This window comes from Colius striatus, chromosome 6 (assembly GCF_028858725.1).
Source record: "Colius striatus isolate bColStr4 chromosome 6, bColStr4.1.hap1, whole genome shotgun sequence".
Classification (NCBI taxonomy): Eukaryota; Metazoa; Chordata; class Aves; order Coliiformes; family Coliidae; genus Colius; species Colius striatus.
This window is the reverse complement of record NC_084764.1, coordinates 3,194,334-3,204,211: the sequence shown is the minus strand read 5'-3', so window position 1 is coordinate 3,204,211 and position 9,878 is coordinate 3,194,334. Positions and strand designations below refer to the sequence as shown.

Genomic DNA, 9,878 nt, shown 5'->3' with positions numbered 1-9,878 from the left:
AATGTAAACCCAACAATAAAAGGAAAACAAACAGCTGAGGCAGCGTCTGTTCTGGATAAGGCATTGCCTCATTTAATGCATGTGTATGTTACTTTTTGAGAGTGAGTCTGTGTGTGTATGCTTGCTAAATATAACTATTTCTGTTTAAATCCTGTGCAGAAAGTAATGGACTAATGAAGACCCTCCAGATCTCTCTGTGTTCCCAGGTTAATCTCTCTAAATGAGATTCTCTGTGTGGCTGCCAAGTTCACCCTACGTCATATTTAAACCCACGGTACAGAAAAAGAACATGGGATTGCAGTGTCCTTACAGTCAGTTTCTTAGCAATTAGCAGGAGTCAAAGTGCCTAATTGTAAGGAAAACTGTCAGAAGGCTTTCATGTAAATACCCTAAGATTTGGGGGTGGGACATTCAAAACAACCAGATGTGTTATCCAATGGTGAAAAAAACAACTGATGTAAGACTTATTCTTTTCCAGTATACTAAGTTATGTCTTGGTTTAAACTTGGAAATAGTTGAGCTGGTTTAAAATCAATGTCCATTGTTCTTTAGGTCCTCTGTTCTTTACACACCACTCTTTGTGCATCCAAGTATAGTCCTTTCACTTGTACCCCGAGGTGCAGTGTATTAGGGCACCTTTCACAGCAAAGTTTGCATGGAATTAGTCAGGGCACTTTGAAGTTGTTTGTGCTTTTTGAACACTGCCACTGTCAGAGCATGCTAACTTCTTAAAATGGCCTAAGAATGGAGAGTGAAGCTTGTGTGTAGCATCATCAGCTTGTTCAGAAAGTTGGCCTGGTTCAAAGTCTCACCTGATTTAGGTGAGAATGAAAATAAAGCTGAAGTGACAGGCTTACCATCTCCCTTGTTTTAGGAAGAGATGAAGAGAGGTATCTAATTCTTTGAATACAAAAAGCCAATTTATTTGCAGGCTGTCTTGGAGAGTACAGCACAGGAATTGGCTCAGTTATCAAAGAGGGACTAAGAGGGCCCAGGCAGATCTAGTGCCTGTGTCTTGAGTGCCTGTTCCTGGAGCAGACTGTAGCAAAATACTGATGATTGCATTGGTTTTCACTGTCCTGGGCTGCATTATATGGAAGTGTGCAAGAAAGGAGGCTGGATAGGAGCGAAGCTCCTCTCTTACATTCAGCTTGGGTGAGGGAGTTCAAGGATGTACGTGTGCAAATGAGCTGATGGTTAGGAATCCTGGGCTAGTAGTTTGCAATGGGCAAGAAACCATGTTGGTGAATCAGAAGCATGTGCTAGATATATCTTGGGATTTGTAAGGAGTGTAAGAGCTTTGTGGTGGAGTACTCACTTATTGAACAAGCACAAGTCCCCAAAACTCCACAAAAGCACAGCTTATAAAGGCTTCTGCATGAAAGAAGTGGAAGAGCCCTACATTTGGTTTATTTCATTACCTATCCTGAAAACCTGCCTTTGGAAAATCTCCAAATTTGAGAAACACAGCGTCTCCAGAAGGACTTTTGAAGGTTTGCAGGTGGAGTTTGATCCTCTAGGCTAAAAATTGTGGTGCAGTGTGCATAGAATGTAGAAGGTGAATGTTTCAGAAGTCTATTTGGTCTAGGTCTGTATGTATCTGCTTCTCTGCAGTGCTTGTTTTGCAGTCCTCAAAGCCTTGGTTTAGGGCATCTTGAGTTGTGTACCAATAATCCTTACCAATACTGGAGTCTATTCTCTGTGTATCTTACTCCACTTCGCTATCTTGCATTGCCAACCTCAGTGGCTGCATGGTGGCAAATCGCAGCACAATTGTCTTTGCTAACAGTGGGATCTGTACAGAAGTTGTCCAGGGTCAGCTCCTCTGCAACAGTCCTCAAGCACTTGAGAGATTTCATGGGCTACCTGGTCTCTGGAGCAAGTACAGACCAGTGCAAGAGTTTACTGCAAGAGGATAACAGGCTTTGGTGTAGTTAGGTTGGACAGCAGAGCTTATCAGTGTGTAATTTGCTTTCCACCTTTCCTCTAAGGACTTTGCATGGTCTCCTGGACATGAACTTGATCTTCTTTTCCTGAAGGACTGGCAAGGATTCATTCTACATACTGAGAGGCTGTGATTCAGAGGGCTAAACAAACAAGCCTGTCCTGCAATAGTGAGAGGCTGGGGAGAAGGGAGTTATTGGTGCACTGTTCAAGTCTGACAAAAGCTCACTTCAATTGACTCAGGTTTTACTTTTCTGCATTTTCTTTAAAACAATACTAAGAAAAAAACCCAATCAGTCAAAAGGTGAGTGAGCTGGAGCTTCTTGTTTTCAGACCCCTGTACAGCTGAGGGAAGCTGTAGTGTCCCCAGCAGCAGTGGACGTGCCAGAGATCCTTATTTCTTTACCTTGTTGTTCAACCATCAGCACACTTCCTTGTCATGTCACTTTACTGTTCCATTGTCCTGTGCTTGAGGAAATCCTCTGAGTGCCCCAAGCAGCAAGCTAAAGTATGGCTGTCCATCTCACTTGAATAGGCTACTGCACTTAGCTAAGAAACTGGGTATTAATCTGTAAACAAAGCAAGGTAAACATCCCATTTTTAAGCATGTGACCCAGCCATAACTATAGCATCACAGTTCCCTGCTCTTTGGGCTAAATGACTAGGGCTCCCAAACAAACTGAACACAGATCCTTCACTTCCTTGGGTGAATCCTCAAGACAGAGAACAGCTTCTCTTCTGCGGACTTGGTGAGTCTTGTCTGAATTTCTTGGCTGCCACTCAGGAAAAGGAGGTGGGAGAGTTAGGAGTGAAGTTCCCCCGGGAAGAAGGAGGGGTGGGAAGAACGTTGGTTTACTTTTGGTTTTGGTTTTTACTTTGGGGTGGGTTTTTTTGTTTCAGTTTTTATTTTGGCTTTATTTCTCACTAATGAATTTCCCTGAAGTCAGAGTGAATATCAGTGAGTCTTTACTGCAACTGATGAGCTTTTCCATCATACTTCCCCTTGAAGACAAGGAGTGATTGAGCAGCTTGGTGGGAATGTGACAACCAGCCAAGATCAACCCACCACAATGCTCTAAGTATTAGACAGCCATAGCTAGTGAGACCTGAGCTGTGTCCAGTAAAGCATGCAAATCTTTTGATAGTCCTTGAAAACAGCCTCTGGCAGTAAGGAGTCCTGGTGGTTTGTTTCCATGAAAGGTACTTCTGGAGTGTAACAGAAGAGGAAGCAGCAGTGTTACTGCCGACCTCTGGCCATGTAACTGTTGAAATCCCAGTGTTACAGCTCCTGTAGAGGCTGCTTGTTGCCAAAAGCACTTCACTGATGGGATTAGAAGGGTTCTCTTGTTCAGCAGCATCCATTTACTATGCATTCACCTCAGCTGTTTCTTCTTGATGATCACATCTGTGACACTCGGATGCTGTTGCCTCCAGACTACCCAGTGCATAGAGCTAGTGGCAAGAGGCAAATGCCTGTGGTGCTGACTGTATTCACTCCTTAGTGAACTGTGAGTGCCTCATCCAACAGACCAAGAGTGGTCTTGAATCAGTGGATTATCTTACTTTCACTAAATGGTAGGTGTTGAAAAACATTTAAATACAGGGATCATGTCCTTTCCCCCAGAGAAAAGGTACCCATGCAAAACATTCTGTGGAACACAGGGCAGAGGTTTCATTCATATCTGCCTTGTCTTTTTGCTTGGTAAGAACCAGCTTCAAGTTCAGATCCCACACTAATAGCTTCTGATTTTGTCATGTCTCTGTTGGAAGCAGGAAACATAAGCAGATTTTCCTTTCCCTTTGTTAATGGAAGGAGTTTCCTCAGTGTTTTCGTGTTGCTCAGTTGTGGTAAAAGTCTGCTCCTTTCTTGGTTTATTTCAGCATCCCACGAGGTTATCTATTAAGTCTTTATGGGGTTAAAAATTAATCCAGATGTGTTTATGCAGTTTCTGCTTTAATGCAGTGGGCACAGCTGTTTTTCGGTGTATGCTGGCCAGATTCCAACACGAGCAGTCACATTTTCCTCATCTCAGAACTGGCTCGTAGTTTTAACTATCAGCAAGAACACAAGAACATTATTAAGCATGTTGTTTAAAAACAACCGTTCATCAAGGCTCCTGCTGCTGTGAGAAGAAGTTTTAAGAGTCAGGTATTTACAAATTCATTTGGAGTTGGGGTTTTTTTTAGCTTTTGAACCTCAGGGATTGGATTTTGGACCTTTTTCTTGCCAGTGATAGAAGCTAAAAGCTTTAAACTGATCTGCAAGTGGTTTATCCACCTAAAGCCAAGGGTTCAGACTTGGTTTGATCAAACATCATGAAGCTCAGGATACAACTGGCAGCAGGATGGCAGTAACTCGTGGCCAGTTGAGAGTACAGGTGGATAAAGAAAAAGCATGCATTGACAGAACCTCTTTGTAATGGAACAGAAGGGCCCAAAGCCCAGACTTATTTTCATAAAGGAAAACTTGAATTTAAAAGGGCAAGACAATCATTTCTGTATTCTTAATTAGGCATTAACAGTGTGTAATTGCTGTCTTTCTTGGCAAGAGGAACACAGGTTAGACATCCTCGTGGGCTGTGTTGTATCTTTCAGCGTTCTGGGTTTCCCCTGCATCTTGGTGGAGGTGGTGTCATGTTGTGTTGGTTTTCCTGTTGGAGTTTATCCTTGTTTCTTGTGGCAGAGTTAGCTTGGACAGGAAAGCACAGGATTGCTTTTGCCTTTGGAAAAGATGTGACTTTTCTTTGAACTCTGTCCCCTGTGGGATGTGTAACGGTTGGATTTGAGTACTGTGTACCTTTTCTGGCTACTTGCCAGACAAGGATCGACCAGCAAGGAAGAAAAGAGCTGTAGCCATAGAATAAAATTGCCTCTGTGTCACCTGGTGCATTTATAAGCCTGCTAGAAACTTTCTTCTCTGTCTGGAGCTGCGTGTGTCTAGGCTTCTCAGCAGTTGCCAAACATATATTGTCTCTTTTTATCATCTAAAGCAGTAGCACGGCCAAGAAAAGAGTTGTGATGTCAGTTCTGGAGATTTCATTGCACGCCTTGATGTCTTCCTTGGAAGATCCAGCACGTGGAGTTACCTGAAGGCAGAAGCTTCATCTTTCCTTTTGAAAGCAAGATTCAGTTTTTTTGTGGTCTCAAATGAACTACTATTGAAAATGGGCTCTGATACTGGCAGGCAAATAGAAAGGACCAACCCGAAGTAGAGGCTTGAAAGCTGTTGTCATAGCTTTGAAGACCACGGCCGTAATGTTAAGCAGGGTTGAAATGCTTGTAGCTGTTAGCATTGCTGGCCCAGAATCTATTTTTATAGATGAGTAGTCTCTGCATTTCAGCATTTCTTTGTTTTATACCAAGCAGAGGACAAAATCAGGGAGGGAAATGGGAAAAATTTCTGTTTTCAAGATAAAACAATAACACCACCACCACGTAAGTTGTTATGCAACGATTAACAGCACAAGTTTTTCCTTGTAATGCATCCAGCTAGATTCCTTTTCCCTTAACAGTGTTTCTACTGCTAAATTGTTCTTTCATGGGATTTTTTTTTCAGAGGGTTTCTGAATTGCCTGGCATTTGTTAGAGGGGAAAAAAGAAACAGAGAAACCTGAGCTGCCATTGTCTTTGGTCAAATCCAGATCTGTATCCAAAGCGCCGGCATTTTCAGACCTTAAGGATCTGGTTAACTCTCCCTAGACTCAGGTCTAACTATGAACTGTATTTAAGTCCAAGCTTTCTTTAGCCAAAAGCATATCTGTGACTTGTGATTCAGGCTTCAGTTTTAAAGGAGATGTTAATTGTTTTGTTTGGGGTTGGGAACTTACTGAAGAGCGAAGGGATCAGTGAATAACTGTCTGTCTTTTGATACGCTGCCTACAGCTAAAATAAAACTCCTTACAAAGGGCCCCACCCCTGCAGTAACTTAAGGCAGAGTTTCCAGCTCGTGTGTGTGCTCACACACAGCCCACAAGAGCTGGAAACTATTCCAGAGATACCACTCTGGCTTCCCCAAACGAAAGCAAAGACTCTTGTGAAGAAACTTAGAGGCTGAAGGGGTTAAATGAAATCCAACTCTCCTTTTCCTGTGCAGTAAGGATTAGTAACCAAACAGAAGCTGGAGAAAACAGTGCTCAAGAGCCACTGTTTGAACCACAACATAGGAAAGTGGGTTTTGGAGCTTGGCTGCGGAGTGGTGTAAGCGTCTCCACACAGAGAAGGTAAGGGCTGGCTTTGTGTTCAGGGCTGTCTCCTCATCCCTTTACTTGGATAGCTATTATTCTTCTCAGTGCTGTTTGGACTTTCTTAACTACATTTTCTTATTTCCCACCACTTTTTTTTTCTTTCAGTTAAAAGAATACAGGGGAAAGGAAACACCAAAGTCCTTCTGACTGCCCGATTCTCTTTCCTAGAAGGGAGTGAAGAAGACACTCTATGTATTTGGTGAATGTTAACCCCTTTCACCTGAGATTCAATGCAATCACAACTGCTGTTCCTGACATTGTGGTTGAGGGAGAGGAGGGGGAAGGTACCAGTTTGATAGCATGCTGGATGAGCCTGCTGAGGGCAGACACAGGTGCCCTTCTAGAAAGAAAGCAGAGAGCAAGACAAACGTAGCAGGGATATTGACTGGAGAAACGTGATTTTTGCTAGCAGGAACAAAAACCAGCCTAGGTGCTAAGACTCTTGCACCCACTATCACACCTGGACTGCTCAGCTACTCCTCACCAGCTGCAGGTGCCGAGGGGAGGGAGCGCCTCCTCATCACTCTGGCATTGCTCTCAGCTGTGTGAGGTGGGAGCCATTTGGGAGCCTCGCCCCAGCTAAGTGATGCTGTTGGAGTCAGCAGGCCCATTTGTGGAAGGGGAGCTTTGCAGGACTGGATCTCTCCCGCAGATCTGACGTCCCTGAGGAAGTCTGGTGTGTGAGGTAGGCCAAGAAGGGACCTGTGCTGGCATGGGCTTGTGGCAACGTGGAGGGGTGGTAGATTTTCCTGATGCCCTGGTGTTCCTTGGGAGTGCTCAAGGAAATGTAGAGGAGCAGTTGAGTTAAAAACTGAGTTTTCAAGGCTTTGATAAAGGTGTTAGTTTTGAATGGAGTCCTTAGGACTGGGAATAGCTGATGTTAGTGCAGGAGCCTGGGGAGATGGTATGTGTCTTAAGGTCTGTCTGTAGGGACCTTGGCTTATTACTTTTGAAAGTGTCTTCGTGCTTGGAGTCTGTTTTATCTCTTCTGCATTGCAGTAATGAGGCTCCTTTGACATCTGTGTATGCTGGCTTGCAACCTCACCTGTGTTTCTCCTGGCTTCTTAGAGATGTAGATAGAGCAGCCATGAAAAAACCATTCTTTCTGAGGTGCAGTGTGTTGATGAGCCAATGTGCTACACAGCCCATGTGTGTGTGTTGAACAGCCTCATCCTGCACCCTCAGGACAAATGCTTTGCTGTTACAGGGAGGCGTCTGTGATGCACAGCAAAGGCGGATGGGACCGTGTATCTTTGGCACAACACTAGTCCATGTTAGCAAGTGGAGTAATAAAATACAAAAAGAATGACAGCAGAGTGACTTTGCTGTCTCAGGAAGCTTTGCTTTTAGCATATTTTCCTGTCCAGTGTGAGATAATCCTGTTTTTCAGGCGTATTCTCAGGTTCTCACCCAGTGTGGAGCATCCTGACACCTCCAAGGTGTCTGTTTTAAAAATATTTAGCTTCCTGAGTGTAAATGTTTGTTGGCTTCACAGAAATGCTGGGCTTGGGATAGTTTCTTTGGAGCATTTGCATATGCCAAATCTGTTCACTAGTAAACAAGCTACCCTGGAATGTAGCAGTTGAGAAAAGGTGTGTGGTAAGGCATTTGAGGTGACTTTCAAGCAACGAGGCAGGTTTTTGTTTGGTGCTGTCTCTATATATACATATTAAGAAGACTATTAAGTATAAAACGAAGCTAATTTTAAGGGACAGTAGCAACCATGCTGTAGGGAAGTTAGAGAATGGGTGATCTCAAATGTTGCTGTTCAGTAAGCATTGCGACATCTGGCGCAGGTTGTGTGTATCTTTGGTTTTGGGATGGGTGCTCTCTCAGATCCAGCTGCTCACCACCTTGGCAGAACAGAGTGTTGGTTGTAGAATCTAATCTAGTTGTTTCAGGGGTTACTTGCCTCCCAAATTAGGCACTAAGATTCATGGAATCTCCATTAGTGGCTGTGCCCCGACTTGCTGAAAGGGTTTAGTAAACAGGGGTTATGTTGTTGCAGCTGATTTTCTTGCTATTACTTGAGTTTTTGTTTAAATAGCTTATTTTATTCTGAAGTAATACAGATGTTATGTTAAAATAGGGAACCTGAGGGAAAAGCCCTGCAGTCTGGACTGAGAGGCCAGTCTGAATGCAATATAAATAAGGCAAAACACTGTTCTGTGCCACAAATGGGTAGGGCTCAAGCTGACAGAAGGTTTTCTCTTTGTTCAGAGGGGGCTTTAAATGCCAATAAAATGTTAACCATTTTGTTCATGTGTAAAATCATGGAACGGTTTCAGATGGAAAAGACTTTTAAGCTTATGGAGTGCAGCCTCTGTCCCAGCCCCACCACCCACCAGCCCATTGCCCTCAGTGCAACACCCACCCAGCTCTGAAACCTCTCCAGGGACGGTGACTGCAGCAGCTCCCTGGGCAGCTGTTCCAATGCCTGACAGCCCTGGCAGCAAAGAAATTCCTCCTCTCATCCAGCCTCAACCTCCCCTGGTGCAACTTGAGGCCGTTTCCTCTTGTTCTATTGCTTGTCACTAGGGAGAACAGACCCAATCCCCTTTTTTGACAAGAGGATGAGAGGTGGTGTTTTCTATAAGAGGAGCACCTGGAATACCCAGGACACAATACAATAGTCCTGATGGCTTGTGTTATGGGTTCATCATGGCCTGAGGAAAGGGGAAAATGTTCTTCTAGTGTCATATGCATTCTCAATGAACTCCAGAGGAAATAGGTTGCTTTGCTCTTAGGCCTGTGGGAAGGGTTATCCAAAACTGACGATAAACCCCTCAGTGTAGCATAGCTGCTGATCCTAGAGAGTGATGGATGGTTGCTCTGATCCAGTGCAGTCATTTGGAGTTATGCCCCTGGCACGATGGACTTGTCAAAAGAACTTATTCCACTGAAAATGATACTCTGCTGGATACAGTCTCACTGTCTCCTTTTTTCTAAGTCTCTTGGATCTGAAATGTGCTTTGTCATGGTCCAGCCTTATCTTGGACAGTGAATAATAATGGTTGCTAGATGTCTGAGAAGGTACTTGAATACAGAAGGATTTGAGTGGGTTATCCTATGCACAGCCTGTGTATGAACTGCCTGCTTATGCTTTCTCACTCAGTAACAAGCTCTCCTCCTTGCCATGCAGGCATGATGTATAGAAAACAAGCACCATGCACAGATCATTTATTTCTCTGCCTAGCCTCTAAAGCAGTAATCGTAGGCTCTGGTTTGGGCATATGTGAAAGAGCAGCTTCAGAGGAAAGAACCAGTTTATTTTTAGCTGCCACTGTTGTCGTTTTGCTGTGATCACACAGTTGAGCACGTGCTTCCTTTGAGATCTCTCCAGGCATCGTGGTGCCATCGCACCCTCCTAAGATCATTTTTGCTGAACTTAATTTTTAGTGACAGATGAAAGATGCTGGGGTTGGTATCCTTAGAGACTGCAGCCCTAATTCCACTAGCACACATTCTGAAGTTGGTTAGTCAAAAGTTCTGGGCTTATTTGGGATTTTTTCCCTCTTCCTGTTAACTTCTTTTAGTTTTCTTCATGTTAGTTGTCTTTCCCTTGCAGAGTAACGTCTCCTGACTTCTCTGGGGCAGTTCCTCCTTCTAGATATGTCTGCATCACAGCCAGTAAGGGTGATTCCTTAGGAAAGGAAAGTACCCATCCATGTGTGGTATGCTTGGCACCTT

At 43.9% G+C, this 9,878-nt stretch overlaps 1 protein-coding gene across 1 annotated transcript in view; it reads left to right on the top strand.

The window, feature by feature from the left end:
• Positions 1–2,663: 2,663 nt before the first annotated feature.
• The window catches only part of PAPLN (papilin, proteoglycan like sulfated glycoprotein), a 45,747-nt gene continuing 38,532 nt past the window's right edge, over positions 2,664–9,878 (top strand). Inside the window, exon 1 of the mRNA XM_061998174.1 lies at positions 2,664–2,693. The gene's annotated coding sequence lies outside the window, so the exon portion shown is untranslated. The remainder of the gene's footprint in view (positions 2,694–9,878) is intronic.